The 27584-nt window shown below is 50.3% G+C and overlaps 19 non-coding genes across 19 annotated transcripts; all 19 read right to left on the bottom strand.

Annotated features, from left to right (window-relative positions):
* Positions 1–200: 200 nt before the first annotated feature.
* Positions 201–283, bottom strand: TRNAL-CAG (transfer RNA leucine (anticodon CAG)). The gene has a single exon. It is a non-coding gene; the product is annotated as a tRNA-Leu (tRNA).
* A 1566-nt stretch (positions 284–1849) lies between these two features.
* Positions 1850–1932, bottom strand: TRNAL-CAG (transfer RNA leucine (anticodon CAG)). The gene has a single exon. It is a non-coding gene; the product is annotated as a tRNA-Leu (tRNA).
* Positions 1933–3506: 1574 nt separating this feature from the next.
* TRNAL-CAG (transfer RNA leucine (anticodon CAG)) lies at positions 3507–3589 on the bottom strand. Its single transcript has one exon. It is a non-coding gene; the product is annotated as a tRNA-Leu (tRNA).
* Positions 3590–5155: 1566 nt separating this feature from the next.
* TRNAL-CAG (transfer RNA leucine (anticodon CAG)) lies at positions 5156–5238 on the bottom strand. The gene has a single exon. It is a non-coding gene; the product is annotated as a tRNA-Leu (tRNA).
* Positions 5239–6812: 1574 nt separating this feature from the next.
* Positions 6813–6895, bottom strand: TRNAL-CAG (transfer RNA leucine (anticodon CAG)). The gene has a single exon. It is a non-coding gene; the product is annotated as a tRNA-Leu (tRNA).
* A 2653-nt stretch (positions 6896–9548) lies between these two features.
* On the bottom strand, positions 9549–9630 carry TRNAL-CAG (transfer RNA leucine (anticodon CAG)). Its single transcript has one exon. It is a non-coding gene; the product is annotated as a tRNA-Leu (tRNA).
* Positions 9631–11208: 1578 nt separating this feature from the next.
* Positions 11209–11290, bottom strand: TRNAL-CAG (transfer RNA leucine (anticodon CAG)). Its single transcript has one exon. It is a non-coding gene; the product is annotated as a tRNA-Leu (tRNA).
* Positions 11291–11772: 482 nt separating this feature from the next.
* TRNAL-CAG (transfer RNA leucine (anticodon CAG)) lies at positions 11773–11855 on the bottom strand. Its single transcript has one exon. It is a non-coding gene; the product is annotated as a tRNA-Leu (tRNA).
* Positions 11856–14503: 2648 nt separating this feature from the next.
* TRNAL-CAG (transfer RNA leucine (anticodon CAG)) lies at positions 14504–14585 on the bottom strand. The gene has a single exon. It is a non-coding gene; the product is annotated as a tRNA-Leu (tRNA).
* A 482-nt stretch (positions 14586–15067) lies between these two features.
* On the bottom strand, positions 15068–15150 carry TRNAL-CAG (transfer RNA leucine (anticodon CAG)). Its single transcript has one exon. It is a non-coding gene; the product is annotated as a tRNA-Leu (tRNA).
* A 1020-nt stretch (positions 15151–16170) lies between these two features.
* TRNAL-CAG (transfer RNA leucine (anticodon CAG)) lies at positions 16171–16253 on the bottom strand. Its single transcript has one exon. It is a non-coding gene; the product is annotated as a tRNA-Leu (tRNA).
* A 482-nt stretch (positions 16254–16735) lies between these two features.
* TRNAL-CAG (transfer RNA leucine (anticodon CAG)) lies at positions 16736–16818 on the bottom strand. Its single transcript has one exon. It is a non-coding gene; the product is annotated as a tRNA-Leu (tRNA).
* Positions 16819–17838: 1020 nt separating this feature from the next.
* On the bottom strand, positions 17839–17920 carry TRNAL-CAG (transfer RNA leucine (anticodon CAG)). The gene has a single exon. It is a non-coding gene; the product is annotated as a tRNA-Leu (tRNA).
* Positions 17921–21126: 3206 nt separating this feature from the next.
* Positions 21127–21208, bottom strand: TRNAL-CAG (transfer RNA leucine (anticodon CAG)). The gene has a single exon. It is a non-coding gene; the product is annotated as a tRNA-Leu (tRNA).
* A 482-nt stretch (positions 21209–21690) lies between these two features.
* On the bottom strand, positions 21691–21773 carry TRNAL-CAG (transfer RNA leucine (anticodon CAG)). The gene has a single exon. It is a non-coding gene; the product is annotated as a tRNA-Leu (tRNA).
* Positions 21774–22793: 1020 nt separating this feature from the next.
* TRNAL-CAG (transfer RNA leucine (anticodon CAG)) lies at positions 22794–22876 on the bottom strand. Its single transcript has one exon. It is a non-coding gene; the product is annotated as a tRNA-Leu (tRNA).
* A 482-nt stretch (positions 22877–23358) lies between these two features.
* Positions 23359–23441, bottom strand: TRNAL-CAG (transfer RNA leucine (anticodon CAG)). The gene has a single exon. It is a non-coding gene; the product is annotated as a tRNA-Leu (tRNA).
* Positions 23442–24461: 1020 nt separating this feature from the next.
* Positions 24462–24543, bottom strand: TRNAL-CAG (transfer RNA leucine (anticodon CAG)). The gene has a single exon. It is a non-coding gene; the product is annotated as a tRNA-Leu (tRNA).
* A 2134-nt stretch (positions 24544–26677) lies between these two features.
* On the bottom strand, positions 26678–26760 carry TRNAL-CAG (transfer RNA leucine (anticodon CAG)). Its single transcript has one exon. It is a non-coding gene; the product is annotated as a tRNA-Leu (tRNA).
* Positions 26761–27584: the final 824 nt, after the last annotated feature.

Below are 27584 nucleotides of genomic sequence, written 5' to 3'. Positions count from 1 at the left end.
GCCCAGTCCAAAGATGGTTTTTCACTGGAGTTCACTTTCCCAAAAAAGAAGCGAGGAAATACAGGAAGCACTGGAAATCAACCATGAGGCCTGCAGTGCGTGCTCCAACTCCATCTCCCTGTTCCAGAAAGCCTTGGCCAGCAGTTATAGGACGCCTGGAATGTTACAATCAAATTAAAAGAAAAATTCTGTTACAGACATGTCAGAAGTGGGATTCGAACCCACGCCTCCAGAGGAGACTGCGACCTGAACCCATCGCCTTAGACCACTCGGCCATCCTGACTCTGCCATTTGCACCCCTCAGATGCGGCTTAGAGGCAATGTTGGAAAGTCTCAAAGACCACCCGCCTAAAATCCTCTCCTATTGCATTAAAGTCTCCCAATTCCTCCCAAAAGAATAATCACAGGCAGGGCAGCACTCATACATCGACTACTGGCACAGACGTGCAGGGTTCAATCCCTATGTACAGCAGCTACTTGTCACAAGCACACATGAGTCTTTCATGTTTCTGCAGAACGGTGCTGCCTGCCACCTGTTAACAGACACAAGCAACTACACCTCAGGAAATAGGAAGGCAGGAGGCGGGCTGGTTTATGCAAATAAAAGCATGCACTGTGTCCAACCCTTCAGGAGGTTCAGGCAGTGTGCTAGAGCCTTCTTGGTCACAAGAGGTTGGGCACTAGTCCCGGGGAGCCTGTTTAGGCTGAAAGGACTGTGTATGGGCCGGCCTGATCTCCCTGTACTCCTGCACAGGACTCACTCTAAATGACAGGGCTAAAGAGTTCTGCCAGCAAAGCCTATATACAATGGCCGTTCGGGGCCGTTTGGGCAGACAGGTGGTTGGTTGGGCAGAGGGCGAGGAGGAAGAACTGTGTTCACTCCTCTGCCTGCCTTTTTACCTCTCGCTTCCCCCCACTCACTCCTCCATCTGCCTCCCACTATGTCACACTAACTTTCCTCCTGACCTCCATTTCAAATAGGTCACTTCATTCCAACTAGGCCCAGTGAAAAGGACAAGACGTTGGGTTCTTTATGCATTTTTTCCAAAGACAAAATGCCGCGCTGCGCCCATTTGCAAGTCCACAAAGCTAGCACAGTCCTAAGACGGTTTTTCATTTAAGCACTGTAGTACACCTGCCAAAAGGGCAGTGAAGCATTCCAGGACGAACTGCAGACCTAGCTGGAGGACGGGAGTGTGTGGAGCAAGCTCCAACTCCATCTCCCTGTTCCAGAAGTCCGTGGCCGGCAGTTATAGGAAGCGTGGAATGCAATCACATGAAAAGTAAAAACCCGTTTCAGGCATGTCAGAAGTGGGATTCAAACCCAGACCTGAACGCAGCACCTTAGACCACTCGGCCATCCTGACTCTGCCTTAGGCGTTCGCCTGAATCGGCTTAGAGGCTATGTTGGCAAGTCTTTGACCACACTTAAATCCTCTTGGATTTCCTAAAATGTCTCCACAGTCTGCCAGGAATATACTCTCGCGCATCCCACCCACCCCTCCTAACCCACCACCCTCCCCATCCATTTTAAAAATGTCACTTCATTCCCACTAGGCCCAGTTAAAAGGACAACACATTGGGTTCTTTATGCATTTTTTCCAAAGGCAAAATGTCGCGGTGCGCCCGTTTGCATGTCCACAAGGCCGGCCCAGTCCAAAGATGGTTTTTCACTGGAGTTCACTTTCCCAAAAAAGAAGCGAGGAAATACAGGAAGCACTGGAAATCAACCATGAGGCCTGCAGTGCGTGCTCCAACTCCATCTCCCTGTTCCAGAAAGCCTTGGCCAGCAGTTATAGGACGCCTGGAATGTTACAATCAAATGAAAAGAAAAATTCTGTTACAGACATGTCAGAAGTGGGATTCGAACCCACGCCTCCAGAGGAGACTGCGACCTGAACGCAGCGCCTTAGACCACTCGGCCATCCTGACTCTGCCATTTGCACCCCTCAGATGCGGCTTAGAGGCAATGTTGGAAAATCTCAAAGACCACCCGCCTAAAATCCTCTCCTATTGCATTAAAGTCTCCCAATTCCTCCCAAAAGAATAATCACAGGCAGGGCAGCACTCATACAACGACTACTGGCACAGACGTGCAGGGTTCAATCCCTATGTACAGCAGCTACTTGTCACAAGCACACATGAGTCTTTCATGTTTCTGCAGAACGGTGCTGCCTGCCACCTGTTAACAGACACAAGCAACTACACCTCAGGAAATAGGAAGGCAGGAGGCGGGCTGGTTTATGCAAATAAAAGCATGCACTGTGTCCAACCCTTCAGGAGGTTCAGGCAGTGTGCTAGAGCCTTCTTGGTCACAAGAGGTTGGGCACTAGTCCCGGGGAGCCTGTTTAGGCTGAAAGGACTGTGTATGGGCCGGCCTGATCTCCCTGTACTCCTGCACAGGACTCACTCTAAATGACAGGGCTAAAGAGTTCTGCCAGCAAAGCCTATATACAATGGCCGTTCGTGGCCGTTTGGGCAGGCAGGTGGTTGGTTGGGCAGAGGGCGAGGAGGAAGAACTGTGTTCACTCCTCTGCCTGCCTTTTTACCTCTCGCTTCCCCCCACTCACTCCTCCATCTGCCTCCCACTATGTCACACTAACTTTCCTCCTGACCTCCATTTCAAATAGGTCACTTCACTCCAACTAGGCCCAGTGAAAAGGACAAGACGTTGGGTTCTTTATGCATTTTTTCCAAAGACAAAATGCCGCGCTGCGCCCATTTGCAAGTCCACAAAGCTAGCACAGTCCTAAGACGGTTTTTCATTTAAGCACTGTAGTACACCTGCCAAAAGGGCAGTGAAGCATTCCAGGACGAACTGCAGACCTAGCTGGAGGACGGGAGTGTGTGGAGCAAGCTCCAACTCCATCTCCCTGTTCCAGAAGTCCGTGGCCGGCAGTTATAGGAAGCGTGGAATGCAATCACATGAAAAGTAAAAACCCGTTTCAGGCATGTCAGAAGTGGGATTCGAACCCACGCCTCCAGAGGAGACTGCCGCGCCTTAGACCACTCGGCCATCCTGACTCTGCCTTAGGCGCTCGCCTGAATCGGCTTAGAGGCTATGTTGGCAAGTCTTTGACCACACTTAAATCCTCTTGGATTTCCTAAAATGTCTCCACAGTCTGCCAGGAATATACTCTCGCGCATCCCACCCACCCCTCCTAACCCACCACCCTCCCCATCCATTTTAAAAATGTCACTTCATTCCCACTAGGCCCAGTTAAAAGGACAACACATTGGGTTCTTTATGCATTTTTTCCAAAGGCAAAATGTCACGGTGCGCCCGTTTGCATGTCCACAAGGCCGGCCCAGTCCAAAGATGGTTTTTCACTGGAGTTCACTTTCCCAAAAAAGAAGCGAGGAAATACAGGAAGCACTGGAAATCAACCATGAGGCCTGCAGTGCGTGCTCCAACTCCATCTCCCTGTTCCAGAAAGCCTTGGCCAGCAGTTATAGGACGCCTGGAATGTTACAATCAAATGAAAAGAAAAATTCTGTTACAGACATGTCAGAAGTGGGATTCGAACCCACGCCTCCAGAGGAGACTGCGACCTGAACCCATCGCCTTAGACCACTCGGCCATCCTGACTCTGCCATTTGCACCCCTCAGATGCGGCTTAGAGGCAATGTTGGAAAGTCTCAAAGACCACCCGCCTAAAATCCTCTCCTATTGCATTAAAGTCTCCCAATTCCTCCCAAAAGAATAATCACAGGCAGGGCAGCACTCATACATCGACTACTGGCACAGACGTGCAGGGTTCAATCCCTATGTACAGCAGCTACTTGTCACAAGCACACATGAGTCTTTCATGTTTCTGCAGAACGGTGCTGCCTGCCACCTGTTAACAGACACAAGCAACTACACCTCAGGAAATAGGAAGGCAGGAGGCGGGCTGGTTTATGCAAATAAAAGCATGCACTGTGTCCAACCCTTCAGGAGGTTCAGGCAGTGTGCTAGAGCCTTCTTGGTCACAAGAGGTTGGGCACTAGTCCCGGGGAGCCTGTTTAGGCTGAAAGGACTGTGTATGGGCCGGCCTGATCTCCCTGTACTCCTGCACAGGACTCACTCTAAATGACAGGGCTAAAGAGTTCTGCCAGCAAAGCCTATATACAATGGCCGTTCGGGGCCGTTTGGGCAGACAGGTGGTTGGTTGGGCAGAGGGCGAGGAGGAAGAACTGTGTTCACTCCTCTGCCTGCCTTTTTACCTCTCGCTTCCCCCCACTCACTCCTCCATCTGCCTCCCACTATGTCACACTAACTTTCCTCCTGACCTCCATTTCAAATAGGTCACTTCATTCCAACTAGGCCCAGTGAAAAGGACAAGACGTTGGGTTCTTTATGCATTTTTTCCAAAGACAAAATGCCGCGCTGCGCCCATTTGCAAGTCCACAAAGCTAGCACAGTCCTAAGACGGTTTTTCATTTAAGCACTGTAGTACACCTGCCAAAAGGGCAGTGAAGCATTCCAGGACGAACTGCAGACCTAGCTGGAGGACGGGAGTGTGTGGAGCAAGCTCCAACTCCATCTCCCTGTTCCAGAAGTCCGTGGCCGGCAGTTATAGGAAGCGTGGAATGCAATCACATGAAAAGTAAAAACCCGTTTCAGGCATGTCAGAAGTGGGATTCGAACCCAGACCTGAACGCAGCATCTTAGACCACTCGGCCATCCTGACTCTGCCTTAGGCGTTCGCCTGAATCGGCTTAGAGGCTATGTTGGCAAGTCTTTGACCACACTTAAATCCTCTTGGATTTCCTAAAATGTCTCCACAGTCTGCCAGGAATATACTCTCGCGCATCCCACCCACCCCTCCTAACCCACCACCCTCCCCATCCATTTTAAAAATGTCACTTCATTCCCACTAGGCCCAGTTAAAAGGACAACACATTGGGTTCTTTATGCATTTTTTCCAAAGGCAAAATGTCGCGGTGCGCCCGTTTGCATGTCCACAAGGCCGGCCCAGTCCAAAGATGGTTTTTCACTGGAGTTCACTTTCCCAAAAAAGAAGCGAGGAAATACAGGAAGCACTGGAAATCAACCATGAGGCCTGCAGTGCGTGCTCCAACTCCATCTCCCTGTTCCAGAAAGCCTTGGCCAGCAGTTATAGGACGCCTGGAATGTTACAATCAAATGAAAAGAAAAATTCTGTTACAGACATGTCAGAAGTGGGATTCGAACCCACGCCTCCAGAGGAGACTGCGACCTGAACGCAGCGCCTTAGACCACTCGGCCATCCTGACTCTGCCATTTGCACCCCTCAGATGCGGCTTAGAGGCAATGTTGGAAAATCTCAAAGACCACCCGCCTAAAATCCTCTCCTATTGCATTAAAGTCTCCCAATTCCTCCCAAAAGAATAATCACAGGCAGGGCAGCACTCATACAACGACTACTGGCACAGACGTGCAGGGTTCAATCCCTATGTACAGCAGCTACTTGTCACAAGCACACATGAGTCTTTCATGTTTCTGCAGAACGGTGCTGCCTGCCACCTGTTAACAGACACAAGCAACTACACCTCAGGAAATAGGAAGGCAGGAGGCGGGCTGGTTTATGCAAATAAAAGCATGCACTGTGTCCAACCCTTCAGGAGGTTCAGGCAGTGTGCTAGAGCCTTCTTGGTCACAAGAGGTTGGGCACTAGTCCCGGGGAGCCTGTTTAGGCTGAAAGGACTGTGTATGGGCCGGCCTGATCTCCCTGTACTCCTGCACAGGACTCACTCTAAATGACAGGGCTAAAGAGTTCTGCCAGCAAAGCCTATATACAATGGCCGTTCGTGGCCGTTTGGGCAGGCAGGTGGTTGGTTGGGCAGAGGGCGAGGAGGAAGAACTGTGTTCACTCCTCTGCCTGCCTTTTTACCTCTCGCTTCCCCCCACTCACTCCTCCATCTGCCTCCCACTATGTCACACTAACTTTCCTCCTGACCTCCATTTCAAATAGGTCACTTCACTCCAACTAGGCCCAGTGAAAAGGACAAGACGTTGGGTTCTTTATGCATTTTTTCCAAAGACAAAATGCCGCGCTGCGCCCATTTGCAAGTCCACAAAGCTAGCACAGTCCTAAGACGGTTTTTCATTTAAGCACTGTAGTACACCTGCCAAAAGGGCAGTGAAGCATTCCAGGACGAACTGCAGACCTAGCTGGAGGACGGGAGTGTGTGGAGCAAGCTACAACTCCATCTCCCTGTTCTAGAAGTCCGTGGCCGGCAGTTATAGGAAGCGTGGAATGCAATCACATGAAAAGTAAAAACCCGTTTCAGGCATGTCAGAAGTGGGATTCGAACCCACGCCTCCAGAGGAGACTGCCGCGCCTTAGACCACTCGGCCATCCTGACTCTGCCTTAGGCGCTCGCCTGAATCGGCTTAGAGGCTATGTTGGCAAGTCTTTGACCACACTTAAATCCTCTTGGATTTCCTAAAATGTCTCCACAGTCTGCCAGGAATATACTCTCGCGCATCCCACCCACCCCTCCTAACCCACCACCCTCCCCATCCATTTTAAAAATGTCACTTCATTCCCACTAGGCCCAGTTAAAAGGACAACACATTGGGTTCTTTATGCATTTTTTCCAAAGGCAAAATGTCACGGTGCGCCCGTTTGCATGTCCACAAGGCCGGCCCAGTCCAAAGATGGTTTTTCACTGGAGTTCACTTTCCCAAAAAAGAAGCGAGGAAATACAGGAAGCACTGGAAATCAACCATGAGGCCTGCAGTGCGTGCTCCAACTCCATCTCCCTGTTCCAGAAAGCCTTGGCCAGCAGTTATAGGACGCCTGGAATGTTACAATCAAATGAAAAGAAAAATTCTGTTACAGACATGTCAGAAGTGGGATTCGAGCCCACGCCTCCAGAGAAGACTGCGACCTGAACCCATCGCCTTAGACCACTCGGCCATCCTGACTCTGCCATTTGCACCCCTCAGATGCGGCTTAGAGGCAATGTTGGAAAGTCTCAAAGACCACCCGCCTAAAATCCTCTCCTATTGCATTAAAGTCTCCCAATTCCTCCCAAAAGAATAATCACAGGCAGGGCAGCACTCATACATCGACTACTGGCACAGACGTGCAGGGTTCAATCCCTATGTACAGCAGCTACTTGTCACAAGCACACATGAGTCTTTCATGTTTCTGCAGAACGGTGCTGCCTGCCACCTGTTAACAGACACAAGCAACTACACCTCAGGAAATAGGAAGGCAGGAGGCGGGCTGGTTTATGCAAATAAAAGCATGCACTGTGTCCAACCCTTCAGGAGGTTCAGGCAGTGTGCTAGAGCCTTCTTGGTCACAAGAGGTTGGGCACTAGTCCCGGGGAGCCTGTTTAGGCTGAAAGGACTGTGTATGGGCCGGCCTGATCTCCCTGTACTCCTGCACAGGACTCACTCTAAATGACAGGGCTAAAGAGTTCTGCCAGCAAAGCCTATATACAATGGCCGTTCGGGGCCGTTTGGGCAGACAGGTGGTTGGTTGGGCAGAGGGCGAGGAGGAAGAACTGTGTTCACTCCTCTGCCTGCCTTTTTACCTCTCGCTTCCCCCCACTCACTCCTCCATCTGCCTCCCACTATGTCACACTAACTTTCCTCCTGACCTCCATTTCAAATAGGTCACTTCATTCCAACTAGGCCCAGTGAAAAGGACAAGACGTTGGGTTCTTTATGCATTTTTTTCAAAGACAAAATGCCGCGCTGCGCCCATTTGCAAGTCCACAAAGCTAGCACAGTCCTAAGACGGTTTTTCATTTAAGCACTGTAGTACACCTGCCAAAAGGGCAGTGAAGCATTCCAGGACGAACTGCAGACCTAGCTGGAGGACGGGAGTGTGTGGAGCAAGCTCCAACTCCATCTCCCTGTTCCAGAAGTCCGTGGCCGGCAGTTATAGGAAGCGTGGAATGCAATCACATGAAAAGTAAAAACCCGTTTCAGGCATGTCAGAAGTGGGATTCGAACCCAGACCTGAACGCAGCACCTTAGACCACTCGGCCATCCTGACTCTGCCTTAGGCGCTCGCCTGAATCGGCTTAGAGGCTATGTTGGCAAGTCTTTGACCACACTTAAATCCTCTTGGATTTCCTAAAATGTCTCCACAGTCTGCCAGGAATATACTCTCGCGCATCCCACCCACCCCTCCTAACCCACCACCCTCCCCATCCATTTTAAAAATGTCACTTCATTCCCACTAGGCCCAGTTAAAAGGACAACACATTGGGTTCTTTATGCATTTTTTCCAAAGGCAAAATGTCACGGTGCGCCCGTTTGCATGTCCACAAGGCCGGCCCAGTCCAAAGATGGTTTTTCACTGGAGTTCACTTTCCCAAAAAAGAAGCGAGGAAATACAGGAAGCACTGGAAATCAACCATGAGGCCTGCAGTGCGTGCTCCAACTCCATCTCCCTGTTCCAGAAAGCCTTGGCCAGCAGTTATAGGATGCCTGGAATGTTACAATCAAATGAAAAGAAAAATTCTGTTACAGACATGTCAGAAGTGGGATTCGAACCCACGCCTCCAGAGGAGACTGTGCCTTAGACCACTCGGCCATCCTGACTCTGCCATTAGCACCCCTCAGATGCGGCTTAGAGGCAATGTTGGAAAGTCTCAAAGACCACCCGCCTAAAATCATCACCTATTGCATTAAAGTCTCCCAATTCCTCCCAAAAGAATAATCACAGGCAGGGCAGCACTCATACAACGACTACTGGCACAGACGTGCAGGGTTCAATCCCTATGTACAGCAGCTACTTGTCACAAGCACACGAGTCTTTCATGTTTCTGCAGAACGGTGCTGCCTACCACCTGTTAACAGACACAAGCAACTACACCTCAGGAAATAGGAAGGCAGGAGGCGGGCTGGTTTATGCAAATAAAAGCATGCACTGTGTCCAACCCTTCAGGAGGTTCAGGCAGTGTGCTATAGCCTTCTTGGTCACAAGAGGTTGGGCACTAGTCCCGGGGAGCCTGTTTAGGCTGAAAGGACTGTGTATGGGCCGGCCTGATCTCCCTGTACTCCTGCACAGGACTCACTCTAAATGACAGGGCTAAAGAGTTCTGCCAGCAAAGCCTATATACAATGGCCGTTCGTGGCCGTTGGGGCAGGCAGGTGGTTGGTTGGGCAGAGGGCGAGGAGGAAGAACTGTGTTCACTCCTCTGCCTGCCTTTTTACCTCTCGCTTCCCCCCACTCACTCCTCCTTCTGCCTCCCAATATGTCACACTAACTTTCCTCCTGACCTCCATTTCAAATAGGTCACTTCATTCCAACTAGGCCCAGTGAAAAGGACAAGACGTTGGGTTCTTTGTGCATTTTTTCCAAAGACAAAATGCCGCGCTGCGCCCATTTGCAAGTCCACAAAGCTAGCACAGTCCTAAGACGGTTTTTCATTTAAGCACTGTAGTACACCTGCCAAAAGGGCAGTGAAGCATTCCAGGACGAACTGCAGACCTAGCTGGAGGACGGGAGTGTGTGGAGCAAGCTCCAACTCCATCTCCCTGTTCCAGAAATCCATGGCCGGCAGTTATAGGAAGCGTGGAATGCAATCACATGAAAAGTAAAAACCCATTTCAGGCATGTCAGAAGTGGGATTCGAACCCACGTCTCCAGAGGAAACTGCGATCTGAACCAGTGCCTTAGACCACTCGGCCATCCTGACTCTGCCTTAGGTGCTTGCCTGAATCGGCTTAGAGGCTATGTTGGCAAGTCTTTGACCACACTTAAATCCTCTTGGATTTCCTAAAATGTCTCCACAGTCTGCCAGGAATATACTCTCGCGCATCCCACCCACCCCTCCTAACCCACCACCCTCCCCATCCATTTTAAAAATGTCACTTCATTCCCACTAGGCCCAGTTAAAAGGACAACACATTGGGTTCTTTATGCATTTTTTCCAAAGGCAAAATGTTGCGGTGCGCCCGTTTGCATGTCCACAAGGCCGGCCCAGTCCAAAGATGGTTTTTCACTGGAGTTCACTTTCCCAAAAAAGAAGCGAAGAAATACAGGAAGCACTGGAAATCAACCATGAGGCCTGCAGTGCGTGCTCCAACTCCATCTCCCTGTTCCAGAAAGCCTTGGCCAGCAGTTATAGGACGCCTGGAATGTTACAATCAAATGAAAAGAAAAATTCTGTTACAGTCATTTCCGAAGTGGGGGAAGTGGGATTCGAACCCACGCCTCCAGAGGAGACTGCCTTAGACCACTCGGCCATCCTGACTCTGCCATTTGCCCCCCTCAGATGCGGCTTAGAGGCAATGTTGGAAAGTCTCAAATACCACCCGCCTAAAATCCTCTCCTAATACATTAAAGTCTCCCAATTGCTCCCAAAAGAATAATCACAGGCAGGGCAGCACTCATACAACGACTACTGGCACAGACGTGCAGGGTTCAATCCCTATGTACAGCAGCTACTTGTCACAAGCACACATGAGTCTTTCATGTTTCTGCAGAACGGTGCTGCCTGCCACCTGTTAACAGACACAAGCAACTACACCTCAGGAAATAGGAAGGCAGGAGGCGGGCTGGTTTATGCAAATAAAAGCATGCACTGTGTCCAACCCTTCAGGAGGTTCAGGCAGTGTGCTAGAGCCTTCTTGGTCACAAGAGGTTGGGCACTAGTCCAGGGGAGCCTGTTTAGGCTGAAAGGACTGTGTATGGGCCGGCCTGATCTTCCTGTACTCCTGCACAGGACTCACTCTAAATGACAGGGCTAAAGAGTTCTGCCAGCAAAGCTTATATACAATGGCCGTTCGTGGCCGTTTGGGCAGGCAGGTGGTTGGTTGGGCAGAGGGCGAGGAGGAAGAACTGTGTTCACTCCTCTGCCTGCCTTTTTACCTCTCGCTTCCCCCCACTCACTCCTCCATCTGCCTCCCACTATGTCACACTAACTTTCCTCCTGACCTCCATTTCAAATAGGTCACTTCATTCCAACTAGGCCCAGTGAAAAGGACAAGACGTTGGGTTCTTTATGCATTTTTTCCAAAGACAAAATGCCGCGCTGCGCCCATTTGCAAGTCCACAAAGCTAGCACAGTCCTAAGACGGTTTTTCATTTAAGCACTGTAGTACACCTGCCAAAAGAGCAGTGAAGCATTCCAGGACGAACTGCAGACCTAGCTGGAGGACGGGAGTGTTTGGAGCAAGCTCCAACTCCATCTCCCTGTTTCAGAAATCCGTGGCCGGCAGTTATAGGAAGCGTGGAATGCAATCACATGAAAAGTAAAAACCCATTTCTGGCATGTCAGAAGTGAGATTCGAACCCACGCCTCCAGAGGAGACTGCGACCTGAACCAGTGCCTTAGACCACTCGGCCATCCTGACTCTGCCTTAGGTGCTTGCCTGAATCGTCTTAGAGGCTATGTTGGCAAGTCTTTGACCACACTTAAATCCTCTTGGATTTCCTAAAATGTCTCCACAGTCTGCCAGGAAAATAATCTCGCGCATCCCACCCACCCCTCCTAACCCACCACCCTCCCCATCCATTTTAAAAATGTCACTTCATTCCCACTAGGCCCAGTTAAAAGGACAACACATTGGGTTCTTTATGCATTTTTTCCAAAGGCAAAATGTCGCGGTGCGCCCGTTTGCATGTCCACAAGTCCGGCCCAGTCCAAAGATGGTTTTTCACTGGAGTTCACTTTCCCAAAAAAGAAGCGAGGAAATACAGGAAGCACTGGAAATCAACCATGAGGCCTGCAGTGCGTGCTCCAACTCCATCTCCCTGTTCCAGAAAGCCTTGGCCAGCAGTTATAGGACGCCTGGAATGTTACAATCAAATGAAAAGAAAAATTCTGTTACAGACATGTCAGAAGTGGGATTCAAACCCACGCCTCCAGAGGAGACTGCGACCTGAACGCAGCGCCTTAGACCACTCGGCCATCCTGACTCTGCCATTTGCACCCCTCAGATGCGGCTTAGAGGCAATGTTGGAAAGTCTCAAAGACCACCCGCCTAAAATCCTCTCCTATTGCATTAAAGTCTCCCAATTCCTCCCAAAAGAATAATCACAGGCAGGGCAGCACTCATACAACGACTACTGGCACAGACGTGCAGGGTTCAATCCCTATGTACAGCAGCTACTTGTCACAAGCACACATGAGTCTTTCATGTTTCTGCAGAACGGTGCTGCCTGCCACCTGTTAACAGACACAAGCAACTACACCTCAGGAAATAGGAAGGCAGGAGGCGGGCTGGTTTATGCAAATAAAAGCATGCACTGTGTCCAACCCTTCAGGAGGTTCAGGCAGTGTGCTAGAGCCTTCTTGGTCACAAGAGGTTGGGCACTAGTCCAGGGGAGCCTGTTTAGGCTGAAAGGACTGTGTATGGGCCGGCCTGATCTCCCTGTACTCCTGCACAGGACTCACTCTAAATGACAGGGCTAAAGAGTTCTGCCAGCAAAGCCTATATACAATGGCCGTTCGTGGCCGTTTGGGCAGGCAGGTGGTTGGTTGGGCAGAGGGCGAGGAGGAAGAACTGTGTTCACTCCTCTGCCTGCCTTTTTACCTCTCGCTTCCCCCCACTCACTCCTCCATCTGCCTCCCACTATGTCACACTAACTTTCCTCCTGACCTCCATTTCAAATAGGTCACTTCATTCCAACTAGGCCCAGTGAAAAGGACAAGACGTTGGGTTCTTTATGCATTTTTTCCAAAGACAAAATGCCGCGCTGCGCCCATTTGCAAGTCCACAAAGCTAGCACAGTCCTAAGACGGTTTTTCATTTAAGCACTGTAGTACACCTGCCAAAAGGGCAGTGAAGCATTCCAGGACGAACTGCAGACCTAGCTGGAGGACGGGAGTGTGTGGAGCAAGCTCCAACTCCATCTCCCTGTTCCAGAAGTCCGTGGCCGGCAGTTATAGGAAGCGTGGAATGCAATCACATGAAAAGTAAAAACCCGTTTCAGGCATGTCAGAAGTGGGATTCGAACCCAGACCTGAACGCAGCACCTTAGACCACTCGGCCATCCTGACTCTGCCTTAGGCACTCGCCTGAATCGGCTTAGAGGCTATGTTGGCAAGTCTTTGACCACACTTAAATCCTCTTGGATTTCCTAAAATGTCTCCACAGTCTGCCAGGAATATACTCTCGCGCATCCCACCCACCCCTCCTAACCCACCACCCTCCCCATCCATTTTAAAAATGTCACTTCATTCCCACTAGGCCCAGTTAAAAGGACAACACATTGGGTTCTTTATGCATTTTTTCCAAAGGCAAAATGTCGCGGTGCGCCCGTTTGCATGTCCACAAGGCCGGCCCAGTCCAAAGATGGTTTTTCACTGGAGTTCACTTTCCCAAAAAAGAAGCGAGGAAATACAGGAAGCACTGGAAATCAACCATGAGGCCTGCAGTGCGTGCTCCAACTCCATCTCCCTGTTCCAGAAAGCCTTGGCCAGCAGTTATAGGACGCCTGGAATGTTACAATCAAATGAAAAGAAAAGATCTGTTACAGACATGTCAGAAGTGGGATTCGAACCCACCTGAACGCAGCGCCTTAGACCACTCGGCCATCCTGACTCTGCCATTTGCACCCCTCAGATGCGGCTTAGAGGCAATGTTGGAAAGTCTCAAAGACCACCCGCCTAAAATCATCACCTATTACATTAAAGTCTCCCAATTCCTCCCAAAAGAATAATCACAGGCAGGGCAGCACTCATACAACGACTACTGGCACAGACGTGCAGGGTTCAATCCCTATGTACAGCAGCTACTTGTCACAAGCACACATGAGTCTTTCATGTTTCTGCAGAACGGTGCTGCCTGCCACCTGTTAACAGACACAAGCAACTACACCTCAGGAAATAGGAAGGCAGGAGGCGGGCTGGTTTATGCAAATAAAAGCATGCACTGTGTCCAACCCTTCAGGAGGTTCAGGCAGTGTGCTATAGCCTTCTTGGTCACAAGAGGTTGGGCACTAGTCCCGGGGAGCCTGTTTAGGCTGAAAGGACTGTGTATGGGCCGGCCTGATCTCCCTGTACTCCTGCACAGGACTCACTCTAAATGACAGGGCTAAAGAGTTCTGCCAGCAAAGCCTATATACAATGGCGGTTCGTGGCCGTTGGGGCAGGCAGGTGGTTGGTTGGGCAGAGGGCGAGGAGGAAGAACTGTGTTCACTCCTATGCCTGCCTTTTTACCTCTCGCTTCCCCCCACTCACTCCTCCTTCTGCCTCCCACTATGTCACACTAACTTTCCTCCTGACCTCCATTTCAAATAGGTCACTTCATTCCAACTAGGCCCAGTGAAAAGGACAAGACGTTGGGTTCTTTATGCATTTTTTCCAAAGACAAAATGCCACGCTGCGCCCATTTGCAAGTCCACAAAGCTAGCACAGTCCTAAGACGGTTTTTCATTTAAGCACTGTAGTACACCTGCCAAAAGGGCAGTGAAGCATTCCAGGACGAACTGCAGACCTAGCTGGAGGACGGGAGTGTGTGGAGCAAGCTCCAACTCCATCTCCCTGTTCCAGAAATCCATGGCCGGCAGTTATAGGAAGCGTGGAATGCAATCACATGAAAAGTAAAAACCCATTTCAGGCATGTCAGAAGTGGGATTCGAACCCACGCCTCCAGAGGAGACTGCGATCTGAACCAGTGCCTTAGACCACTCGGCCATCCTGACTCTGCCTTAGGTGTTTGCCTGAATCGGCTTAGAGGCTATGTTGGCAAGTCTTTGACCACACTTAAATCCTCTTGGATTTCCTAAAATGTCTCCACAGTCTGCCAGGAATATACTCTCGCGCATCCCACCCACCCCTCCTAACCCACCACCCTCCCCATCCATTTTAAAAATGTCACTTCATTCCCACTAGGCCCAGTTAAAAGGACAACACATTGGGTTCTTTATGCATTTTTTCCAAAGGCAAAATGTTGCAGTGCGCCCGTTTGCATGTCCACAAGGCCGGCCCAGTCCAAAGATGGTTTTTCACTGGAGTTCACTTTCCCAAAAAAGAAGCGAAGAAATACAGGAAGCACTGGAAATCAACCATGAGGCCTGCAGTGCGTGCTCCAACTCCATCTCCCTGTTCCAGAAAGCCTTGGCCAGCAGTTATAGGACGCCTGGAATGTTACAATCAAATGAAAAGAAAAATTCTGTTACAGACATGTCAGAAGTGGGATTCGAACCCACGCCTCCAGAGGAGACTGCGACCTGAACGCAGCTCCTTAGACCACTCCGCCATCCTGACTCTGCCATTTGCACCCCTCAGATGAGGCTTAGAGGCAATGTTGGAAAGTCTCAAAGACCACCCACCTAAAATCCTCTCCTATTGCATTAAAGTCTCCCAATTCCTCCCAAAAGAATAATCACAGGCAGGGCAGCACTCATACAACGACTACTGGCACAGACGTGCAGGGTTCAATCCCTATGTACAGCAGCTACTTGTCACAAGCACACATGAGTCTTTCATGTTTCTGCAGAACGGTGCTGCCTGCCACCTGTTAACAGACACAAGCAACTACACCTCAGGAAATAGGAAGGCAGGAGGCGGGCTGGTTTATGCAAATAAAAGCATGCACTGTGTCCAACCCTTCAGGAGGTTCAGGCAGTGTGCTAGAGCCTTCTTGGTCACAAGAGGTTGGGCACTAGTCCCAGGGAGCCTGTTTAGGCTGAAAGGACTGTGTATGGGCCGGCCTGATCTCCCTGTACTCCTGCACAGGACTCACTCTAAATGACAGGGCTAAAGAGTTCTGCCAGCAAAGCCTATATACAATGGCCGTTCGTGGCCGTTTGGGCAGGCAGGTGGTTGGTTGGGCAGAGGGCGAGGAGGAAGAACTGTGTTCACTCCTCTGCCTGCCTTTTTACCTCTCGCTTCCCCCCACTCACTCCTCCATCTGCCTCCCACTATGTCACACTAACTTTCCTCCTGACCTCCATTTCAAATAGGTCACTTCACTCCAACTAGGCCCAGTGAAAAGGACAAGACGTTGGGTTCTTTATGCATTTTTTCCAAAGACAAAATGCTGCGCTGCGCCCATTTGCAAGTCCACAAAGCTAGCACAGTCCTAAGACGGTTTTTCATTTAAGCACTGTAGTACACCTGCCAAAAGGGCAGTGAAGCATTCCAGGACGAACTGCAGACCTAGCTGGAGGACGGGAGTGTGTGGAGCAAGCTCCAACTCCATCTCCCTGTTCCAGAAGTCCGTGGCCGGCAGTTATAGGAAGCGTGGAATGCAATCACATGAAAAGTAAAAACCCGTTTTAGGCATGTCAGAAGTGGGATTCGAACCCACGCCTCCAGAGGAGACTGCGACCTGAACGCAGCGCCTTAGACCACTCGGCCATCCTGACTCTGCCTTAGGCGCTCGCCTGAATCGGCTTAGAGGCTATGTTGGCAAGTCTTTGACCACACTTAAATCCTCTTGGATTTCCTAAAATGTCTCCACAGTCTGCCAGGAATATACTCTCGCGCATCCCACCCACCCCTCCTAACCCACCACCCTCCCCATCCATTTTAAAAATGTCACTTCATTCCCACTAGGCCCAGTTAAAAGGACAACACATTGGGTTCTTTATGCATTTTTTCCAAAGGCAAAATGTCACGGTGCGCCCGTTTGCATGTCCACAAGGCCGGCCCAGTCCAAAGATGGTTTTTCACTGGAGTTCACTTTCCCAAAAAAGAAGCGAGGAAATACAGGAAGCACTGGAAATCAACCATGAGGCCTGCAGTGCGTGCTCCAACTCCATCTCCCTGTTCCAGAAAGCCTTGGCCAGCAGTTATAGGACGCCTGGAATGTTACAATCAAATGAAAAGAAAAATTCTGTTACAGACATGTCAGAAGTGGGATTCGAACCCACGCCTCCAGAGGAGACTGCGACCTGAACCCATCGCCTTAGACCACTCGGCCATCCTGACTCTGCCATTTGCACCCCTCAGATGCGGCTTAGAGGCAATGTTGGAAAGTCTCAAAGACCACCCGCCTAAAATCCTCTCCTATTGCATTAAAGTCTCCCAATTCCTCCCAAAAGAATAATCACAGGCAGGGCAGCACTCATACAACGACTACTGGCACAGACGTGCAGGGTTCAATCCCTATGTACAGCAGCTACTTGTCACAAGCACACATGAGTCTTTCATGTTTCTGCAGAACGGTGCTGCCTGCCACCTGTTAACAGACACAAGCAACTACACCTCAGGAAATAGGAAGGCAGGAGGCGGGCTGGTTTATGCAAATAAAAGCATGCACTGTGTCCAACCCTTCAGGAGGTTCAGGCAGTGTGCTAGAGCCTTCTTGGTCACAAGAGGTTGGGCACTAGTCCCGGGGAGCCTGTTTAGGCTGAAAGGACTGTGTATGGGCCGGCCTGATCTCCCTGTACTCCTGCACAGGACTCACTCTAAATGACAGGGCTAAAGAGTTCTGCCAGCAAAGCCTATATACAATGGCCGTTCGGGGCCGTTTGGGCAGGCAGGTGGTTGGTTGGGCAGAGGGCGAGGAGGAAGAACTGTGTTCACTCCTCTGCCTGCCTTTTTACCTCTCGCTTCCCCCCACTCACTCCTCCATCTGCCTCCCACTATGTCACACTAACTTTCCTCCTGACCTCCATTTCAAATAGGTCACTTCATTCCAACTAGGCCCAGTGAAAAGGACAAGACTTTGGGTTCTTTATGCATTTTTTCCAAAGACAAAATGCCGCGCTGCGCCCATTTGCAAGTCCACAAAGCTAGCACAGTCCTAAGACGGTTTTTCATTTAAGCACTGTAGTACACCTGCCAAAAGGGCAGTGAAGCATTCCAGGACGAACTGCAGACCTAGCTGGAGGACGGGAGTGTGTGGAGCAAGCTCCAACTCCATCTCCCTGTTCCAGAAATCCATGGCCGGCAGTTATAGGAAGCGTGGAATGCAATCACATGAAAAGTAAAAACCCATTTCAGGCATGTCAGAAGTGGGATTCGAACCCACGCCTCCAGAGGAGACTGCGATCTGAACCAGTGCCTTAGACCACTCGGCCATCCTGACTCTGCCTTAGGTGTTTGCCTGAATCGGCTTAGAGGCTATGTTGGCAAGTCTTTGACCACACTTAAATCCTCTTGGATTTCCTAAAATGTCTCCACAGTCTGCCAGGAATATACTCTCGCGCATCCCACCCACCCCTCCTAACCCACCACCCTCCCCATCCATTTTAAAAATGTCACTTCATTCCCACTAGGCCCAGTTAAAAGGACAACACATTGGGTTCTTTATGCATTTTTTCCAAAGGCAAAATGTTGAAGTGCGCCCGTTTGCATGTCCACAAGGCCGGCCCAGTCCAAAGATGGTTTTTCACTGGAGTTCACTTTCCCAAAAAAGAAGCGAAGAAATACAGGAAGCACTGGAAATCAACCATGAGGCCTGCAGTGCGTGCTCCAACTCCATCTCCCTGTTCCAGAAAGCCTTGGCCAGCAGTTATAGGACGCCTGGAATGTTACAATCAAATGAAAAGAAAAATTCTGTTACAGACATTTCAGAAGTGGGAGAAGTGGGATTCAAACCCACGCCTCCAGAGGAGACTGCCTTAGACCACTCGGCCATCCTGACTCTGCCATTTGCACCCCTCAGATGCGGCTTAGAGGCAATGTTGGAAAGTCTCAAAGACCACCCGCCTAAAATCCTCTCCTAATACATTAAAGTCTCCCAATTGCTCCCAAAAGAATAATCACAGGCAGGGCAGCACTCATACAACGACTACTGGCACAGACGTGCAGGGTTCAATCCCTATGTACAGCAGCTACTTGTCACAAGCACACATGAGTCTTTCATGTTTCTGCAGAACGGTGCTGCCTGCCACCTGTTAACAGACACAAGCAACTACACCTCAGGAAATAGGAAGGCAGGAGGCGGGCTGGTTTATGCAAATAAAAGCATGCACTGTGTCCAACCCTTCAGGAGGTTCAGGCAGTGTGCTAGAGCCTTCTTGGTCACAAGAGGTTGGGCACTAGTCCCGGGGAGCCTGTTTAGGCTGAAAGGACTGTGTATGGGCCGGCCTGATCTCCCTGTACTCCTGCACAGGACTCACTCTAAATGACAGGGCTAAAGAGTTCTGCCAGCAAAGCCTATATACAATGGCCGTTCGTGGCCGTTTGGGCAGGCAGGTGGTTGGTTGGGCAGAGGGCGAGGAGGAAGAACTGTGTTCACTCCTCTGCCTGCCTTTTTACCTCTCGCTTCCCCCCACTCACTCCTCCATCTGCCTCCCACTATGTCACACTAACTTTCCTCCTGACCTCCATTTCAAATAGGTCACTTCATTCCAACTAGGCCCAGTGAAAAGGACAAGACGTTGGGTTCTTTATGCATTTTTTCCAAAGACAAAATGCCGCGCTGCGCCCATTTGCAAGTCCACAAAGCTAGCACAGTCCTAAGACGGTTTTTCATTTAAGCACTGTAGTACACCTGCCAAAAGGGCAGTGAAGCATTCCAGGACGAACTGCAGACCTAGCTGGAGGACGGGAGTGTGTGGAGCAAGCTCCAACTCCATCTCCCTGTTCCAGAAGTCCGTGGCCGGCAGTTATAGGAAGCGTGGAATGCAATCACATGAAAAGTAAAAACCCGTTTCAGGCATGTCAGAAGTGGGATTCGAACCCAGACCTGAACGCAGCACCTTAGACCACTCGGCCATCCTGACTCTGCCTTAGGCACTCGCCTGAATCGGCTTAGAGGCTATGTTGGCAAGTCTTTGACCACACTTAAATCCTCTTGGATTTCCTAAAATGTCTCCACAGTCTGCCAGGAATATACTCTCGCGCATCCCACCCACCCCTCCTAACCCACCACCCTCCCCATCCATTTTAAAAATGTCACTTCATTCCCACTAGGCCCAGTTAAAAGGACAACACATTGGGTTCTTTATGCATTTTTTCCAAAGGCAAAATGTCGCGGTGCGCCCGTTTGCATGTCCACAAGGCCGGCCCAGTCCAAAGATGGTTTTTCACTGGAGTTCACTTTCCCAAAAAAGAAGCGAGGAAATACAGGAAGCACTGGAAATCAACCATGAGGCCTGCAGTGCGTGCTCCAACTCCATCTCCCTGTTCCAGAAAGCCTTGGCCAGCAGTTATAGGACGCCTGGAATGTTACAATCAAATGAAAAGAAAAAATCTGTTACAGACATGTCAGAAGTGGGATTCGAACCCACCTGAACGCAGCGCCTTAGACCACTCGGCCATCCTGACTCTGCCATTTGCACCCCTCAGATGCGGCTTAGAGGCAATGTTGGAAAGTCTCAAAGACCACCCGCCTAAAATCATCACCTATTACATTAAAGTCTCCCAATTCCTCCCAAAAGAATAATCACAGGCAGGGCAGCACTCATACAACGACTACTGGCACAGACGTGCAGGGTTCAATCCCTATGTACAGCAGCTACTTGTCACAAGCACACATGAGTCTTTCATGTTTCTGCAGAACGGTGCTGCCTGCCACCTGTTAACAGACACAAGCAACTACACCTCAGGAAATAGGAAGGCAGGAGGCGGGCTGGTTTATGCAAATAAAAGCATGCACTGTGTCCAACCCTTCAGGAGGTTCAGGCAGTGTGCTATAGCCTTCTTGGTCACAAGAGGTTGGGCACTAGTCCCGGGGAGCCTGTTTAGGCTGAAAGGACTGTGTATGGGCCGGCCTGATCTCCCTGTACTCCTGCACAGGACTCACTCTAAATGACAGGGCTAAAGAGTTCTGCCAGCAAAGCCTATATACAATGGCGGTTCGTGGCCGTTGGGGCAGGCAGGTGGTTGGTTGGGCAGAGGGCGAGGAGGAAGAACTGTGTTCACTCCTATGCCTGCCTTTTTACCTCTCGCTTCCCCCCACTCACTCCTCCTTCTGCCTCCCACTATGTCACACTAACTTTCCTCCTGACCTCCATTTCAAATAGGTCACTTCATTCCAACTAGGCCCAGTGAAAAGGACAAGACGTTGGGTTCTTTATGCATTTTTTCCAAAGACAAAATGCCACGCTGCGCCCATTTGCAAGTCCACAAAGCTAGCACAGTCCTAAGACGGTTTTTCATTTAAGCACTGTAGTACACCTGCCAAAAGGGCAGTGAAGCATTCCAGGACGAACTGCAGACCTAGCTGGAGGACGGGAGTGTGTGGAGCAAGCTCCAACTCCATCTCCCTGTTCCAGAAATCCATGGCCGGCAGTTATAGGAAGCGTGGAATGCAATCACATGAAAAGTAAAAACCCATTTCAGGCATGTCAGAAGTGGGATTCGAACCCACGCCTCCAGAGGAGACTGCGATCTGAACCAGTGCCTTAGACCACTCGGCCATCCTGACTCTGCCTTAGGTGTTTGCCTGAATCGGCTTAGAGGCTATGTTGGCAAGTCTTTGACCACACTTAAATCCTCTTGGATTTCCTAAAATGTCTCCACAGTCTGCCAGGAATATACTCTCGCGCATCCCACCCACCCCTCCTAACCCACCACCCTCCCCATCCATTTTAAAAATGTCACTTCATTCCCACTAGGCCCAGTTAAAAGGACAACACATTGGGTTCTTTATGCATTTTTTCCAAAGGCAAAATGTTGCAGTGCGCCCGTTTGCATGTCCACAAGGCCGGCCCAGTCCAAAGATGGTTTTTCACTGGAGTTCACTTTCCCAAAAAAGAAGCGAAGAAATACAGGAAGCACTGGAAATCAACCATGAGGCCTGCAGTGCGTGCTCCAACTCCATCTCCCTGTTCCAGAAAGCCTTGGCCAGCAGTTATAGGACGCCTGGAATGTTACAATCAAATGAAAAGAAAAATTCTGTTACAGACATGTCAGAAGTGGGATTCGAACCCACGCCTCCAGAGGAGACTGCGACCTGAACGCAGCTCCTTAGACCACTCCGCCATCCTGACTCTGCCATTTGCACCCCTCAGATGAGGCTTAGAGGCAATGTTGGAAAGTCTCAAAGACCACCCACCTAAAATCTTCTCCTATTGCATTAAAGTCTCCCAATTCCTCCCAAAAGAATAATCACAGGCAGGGCAGCACTCATACAACGACTACTGGCACAGACGTGCAGGGTTCAATCCCTATGTACAGCAGCTACTTGTCACAAGCACACATGAGTCTTTCATGTTTCTGCAGAACGGTGCTGCCTGCCACCTGTTAACAGACACAAGCAACTACACCTCAGGAAATAGGAAGGCAGGAGGCGGGCTGGTTTATGCAAATAAAAGCATGCACTGTGTCCAACCCTTCAGGAGGTTCAGGCAGTGTGCTAGAGCCTTCTTGGTCACAAGAGGTTGGGCACTAGTCCCAGGGAGCCTGTTTAGGCTGAAAGGACTGTGTATGGGCCGGCCTGATCTCCCTGTACTCCTGCACAGGACTCACTCTAAATGACAGGGCTAAAGAGTTCTGCCAGCAAAGCCTATATACAATGGCCGTTCGTGGCCGTTTGGGCAGGCAGGTGGTTGGTTGGGCAGAGGGCGAGGAGGAAGAACTGTGTTCACTCCTCTGCCTGCCTTTTTACCTCTCGCTTCCCCCCACTCACTCCTCCATCTGCCTCCCACTATGTCACACTAACTTTCCTCCTGACCTCCATTTCAAATAGGTCACTTCACTCCAACTAGGCCCAGTGAAAAGGACAAGACGTTGGGTTCTTTATGCATTTTTTCCAAAGACAAAATGCTGCGCTGCGCCCATTTGCAAGTCCACAAAGCTAGCACAGTCCTAAGACGGTTTTTCATTTAAGCACTGTAGTACACCTGCCAAAAGGGCAGTGAAGCATTCCAGGACGAACTGCAGACCTAGCTGGAGGACGGGAGTGTGTGGAGCAAGCTCCAACTCCATCTCCCTGTTCCAGAAGTCCGTGGCCGGCAGTTATAGGAAGCGTGGAATGCAATCACATGAAAAGTAAAAACCCGTTTTAGGCATGTCAGAAGTGGGATTCGAACCCACGCCTCCAGAGGAGACTGCGACCTGAACGCAGCACCTTAGACCACTCGGCCATCCTGACTCTGCCTTAGGCGCTCGCCTGAATCGGCTTAGAGGCTATGTTGGCAAGTCTTTGACCACACTTAAATCCTCTTGGATTTCCTAAAATGTCTCCACAGTCTGCCAGGAATATACTCTCGCGCATCCCACCCACCCCTCCTAACCCACCACCCTCCCCATCCATTTTAAAAATGTCACTTCATTCCCACTAGGCCCAGTTAAAAGGACAACACATTGGGTTCTTTATGCATTTTTTCCAAAGGCAAAATGTCACGGTGCGCCCGTTTGCATGTCCACAAGGCCGGCCCAGTCCAAAGATGGTTTTTCACTGGAGTTCACTTTCCCAAAAAAGAAGCGAGGAAATACAGGAAGCACTGGAAATCAACCATGAGGCCTGCAGTGCGTGCTCCAACTCCATCTCCCTGTTCCAGAAAGCCTTGGCCAGCAGTTATAGGACGCCTGGAATGTTACAATCAAATGAAAAGAAAAATTCTGTTACAGACATGTCAGAAGTGGGATTCGAACCCACGCCTCCAGAGGAGACTGCGACCTGAACCCATCGCCTTAGACCACTCGGCCATCCTGACTCTGCCATTTGCACCCCTCAGATGCGGCTTAGAGGCAATGTTGGAAAGTCTCAAAGACCACCCGCCTAAAATCCTCTCCTATTGCATTAAAGTCTCCCAATTCCTCCCAAAAGAATAATCACAGGCAGGGCAGCACTCATACAACGACTACTGGCACAGACGTGCAGGGTTCAATCCCTATGTACAGCAGCTACTTGTCACAAGCACACATGAGTCTTTCATGTTTCTGCAGAACGGTGCTGCCTGCCACCTGTTAACAGACACAAGCAACTACACCTCAGGAAATAGGAAGGCAGGAGGCGGGCTGGTTTATGCAAATAAAAGCATGCACTGTGTCCAACCCTTTAGGAGGTTCAGGCAGTGTGCTAGAGCCTTCTTGGTCACAAGAGGTTGGGCACTAGTCCCGGGGAGCCTGTTTAGGCTGAAAGGACTGTGTATGGGCCGGCCTGATCTCCCTGTACTCCTGCACAGGACTCACTCTAAATGACAGGGCTAAAGAGTTCTGCCAGCAAAGCCTATATACAATGGCCGTTCGGGGCCGTTTGGGCAGGCAGGTGGTTGGTTGGGCAGAGGGCGAGGAGGAAGAACTGTGTTCACTCCTCTGCCTGCCTTTTTACCTCTCGCTTCCCCCCACTCACTCCTCCATCTGCCTCCCACTATGTCACACTAACTTTCCTCCTGACCTCCATTTCAAATAGGTCACTTCATTCCAACTAGGCCCAGTGAAAAGGACAAGACTTTGGGTTCTTTATGCATTTTTTCCAAAGACAAAATGCCGCGCTGCGCCCATTTGCAAGTCCACAAAGCTAGCACAGTCCTAAGACGGTTTTTCATTTAAGCACTGTAGTACACCTGCCAAAAGGGCAGTGAAGCATTCCAGGACGAACTGCAGACCTAGCTGGAGGACGGGAGTGTGTGGAGCAAGCTCCAACTCCATCTCCCTGTTCCAGAAATCCATGGCCGGCAGTTATAGGAAGCGTGGAATGCAATCACATGAAAAGTAAAAACCCATTTCAGGCATGTCAGAAGTGGGATTCGAACCCACGCCTCCAGAGGAGACTGCGATCTGAACCAGTGCCTTAGACCACTCGGCCATCCTGACTCTGCCTTAGGTGTTTGCCTGAATCGGCTTAGAGGCTATGTTGGCAAGTCTTTGACCACACTTAAATCCTCTTGGATTTCCTAAAATGTCTCCACAGTCTGCCAGGAATATACTCTCGCGCATCCCACCCACCCCTCCTAACCCACCACCCTCCCCATCCATTTTAAAAATGTCACTTCATTCCCACTAGGCCCAGTTAAAAGGACAACACATTGGGTTCTTTATGCATTTTTTCCAAAGGCAAAATGTTGAAGTGCGCCCGTTTGCATGTCCACAAGGCCGGCCCAGTCCAAAGATGGTTTTTCACTGGAGTTCACTTTCCCAAAAAAGAAGCGAAGAAATACAGGAAGCACTGGAAATCAACCATGAGGCCTGCAGTGCGTGCTCCAACTCCATCTCCCTGTTCCAGAAAGCCTTGGCCAGCAGTTATAGGACGCCTGGAATGTTACAATCAAATGAAAAGAAAAATTCTGTTACAGACATTTCAGAAGTGGGAGAAGTGGGATTCAAACCCACGCCTCCAGAGGAGACTGCCTTAGACCACTCGGCCATCCTGACTCTGCCATTTGCACCCCTCAGATGCGGCTTAGAGGCAATGTTGGAAAGTCTCAAAGACCACCCGCCTAAAATCCTCTCCTAATACATTAAAGTCTCCCAATTGCTCCCAAAAGAATAATCACAGGCAGGGCAGCACTCATACAACGACTACTGGCACAGACGTGCAGGGTTCAATCCCTATGTACAGCAGCTACTTGTCACAAGCACACATGAGTCTTTCATGTTTCTGCAGAACGGTGCTGCCTGCCACCTGTTAACAGACACAAGCAACTACACCTCAGGAAATAGGAAGGCAGGAGGCGGGCTGGTTTATGCAAATAAAAGCATGCACTGTGTCCAACCCTTCAGGAGGTTCAGGCAGTGTGCTAGAGCCTTCTTGGTCACAAGAGGTTGGGCACTAGTCCCGGGGAGCCTGTTTAGGCTGAAAGGACTGTGTATGGGCCGGCCTGATCTCCCTGTACTCCTGCACAGGACTCACTCTAAATGACAGGGCTAAAGAGTTCTGCCAGCAAAGCCTATATACACTGGCCGTTCGTGGCCGTTCGGGGCCGTTTGGGCAGGCAGGTGGTTGGTTGGGCAGAGGGCGAGGAGGAAGAACTGTGTTCACTCCTCTGCCTGCCTTTTTACCTCTCGCTTCCCCCCACTCACTCCTCCATCTGCCTCCCACTATGTCACACTAACTTTCCTCCTGACCTCCATTTCAAATAGGTCACTTCATTCCAACTAGGCCCAGTGAAAAGGACAAGACGTTGGGTTCTTTATGCATTTTTTCCAAAGACAAAATGCCGCGCTGCGCCCATTTGCAAGTCCACAAAGCTAGCACAGTCCTAAGACGGTTTTTCATTTAAGCACTGTAGTACACCTGCCAAAAGGGCAGTGAAGCATTCCAGGACGAACTGCAGACCTAGCTGGAGGACGGGAGTGTGTGGAGCAAGCTCCAACTCCATCTCCCTGTTCCAGAAGTCCGTGGCCGGCAGTTATAGGAAGCGTGGAATGCAATCACATGAAAAGTAAAAACCCGTTTCAGGCATGTCAGAAGTGGGATTCGAACCCAGACCTGAACGCAGCACCTTAGACCACTCGGCCATCCTGACTCTGCCTTAGGCGCTCGCCTGAATCGGCTTAGAGGCTATGTTGGCAAGTCTTTGACCACACTTAAATCCTCTTGGATTTCCTAAAATGTCTCCACAGTCTGCCAGGAATATACTCTCGCGCATCCCACCCACCCCTCCTAACCCACCACCCTCCCCATCCATTTTAAAAATGTCACTTCATTCCCACTAGGCCCAGTTAAAAGGACAACACATTGGGTTCTTTATGCATTTTTTCCAAAGGCAAAATGTCGCGGTGCGCCCGTTTGCATGTCCACAAGGCCGGCCCAGTCCAAAGATGGTTTTTCACTGGAGTTCACTTTCCCAAAAAAGAAGCGAGGAAATACAGGAAGCACTGGAAATCAACCATGAGGCCTGCAGTGCGTGCTCCAACTCCATCTCCCTGTTCCAGAAAGCCTTGGCCAGCAGTTATAGGACGCCTGGAATGTTACAATCAAATGAAAAGAAAAATTCTGTTACAGACATGTCAGAAGTGGGATTCGAACCCACGCCTCCAGAGGAGACTGCGACCTGAACGCAGCGCCTTAGACCACTCGGCCATCCTGACTCTGCCATTTGCACCCCTCAGATGCGGCTTAGAGGCAATGTTGGAAAGTCTCAAAGACCACCCGCCTAAAATCCTCTCCTATTGCATTAAAGTCTCCCAATTCCTCCCAAAAGAATAATCACAGGCAGGGCAGCACTCATACAACGACTACTGGCACAGACGTGCAGGGTTCAATCCCTATGTACAGCAGCTACTTGTCACAAGCACACATGAGTCTTTCATGTTTCTGCAGAACGGTGCTGCCTGCCACCTGTTAACAGACACAAGCAACTACACCTCAGGAAATAGGAAGGCAGGAGGCGGGCTGGTTTATGCAAATAAAAGCATGCACTGTGTCCAACCCTTCAGGAGGTTCAGGCAGTGTGCTAGAGCCTTCTTGGTCACAAGAGGTTGGGCACTAGTCCCGGGGAGCCTGTTTAGGCTGAAAGGACTGTGTATGGGCCGGCCTGATCTCCCTGTACTCCTGCACAGGACTCACTCTAAATGACAGGGCTAAAGAGTTCTGCCAGCAAAGCCTATATACAATGGCCGTTCGTGGCCGTTTGGGCAGGCAGGTGGTTGGTTGGGCAGAGGGCGAGGAGGAAGAACTGTGTTCACTCCTCTGCCTGCCTTTTTACCTCTCGCTTCCCCCCACTCACTCCTCCATCTGCCTCCCACTATGTCACACTAACTTTCCTCCTGACCTCCATTTCAAATAGGTCACTTCACTCCAACTAGGCCCAGTGAAAAGGACAAGACGTTGGGTTCTTTATGCATTTTTTCCAAAGACAAAATGCTGCGCTGCGCCCATTTGCAAGTCCACAAAGCTAGCACAGTCCTAAGAC

Source organism: Ambystoma mexicanum, chromosome 11 (assembly GCF_040938575.1).
Source record: "Ambystoma mexicanum isolate Mex_15411 chromosome 11, UKY_AmexF1_1, whole genome shotgun sequence".
NCBI classification, from domain to species: domain Eukaryota; kingdom Metazoa; phylum Chordata; class Amphibia; order Caudata; family Ambystomatidae; genus Ambystoma; species Ambystoma mexicanum.
The sequence above is the reverse complement of the archived record's forward strand: the minus strand, read 5'-3'. Positions and strand labels throughout refer to the sequence as shown.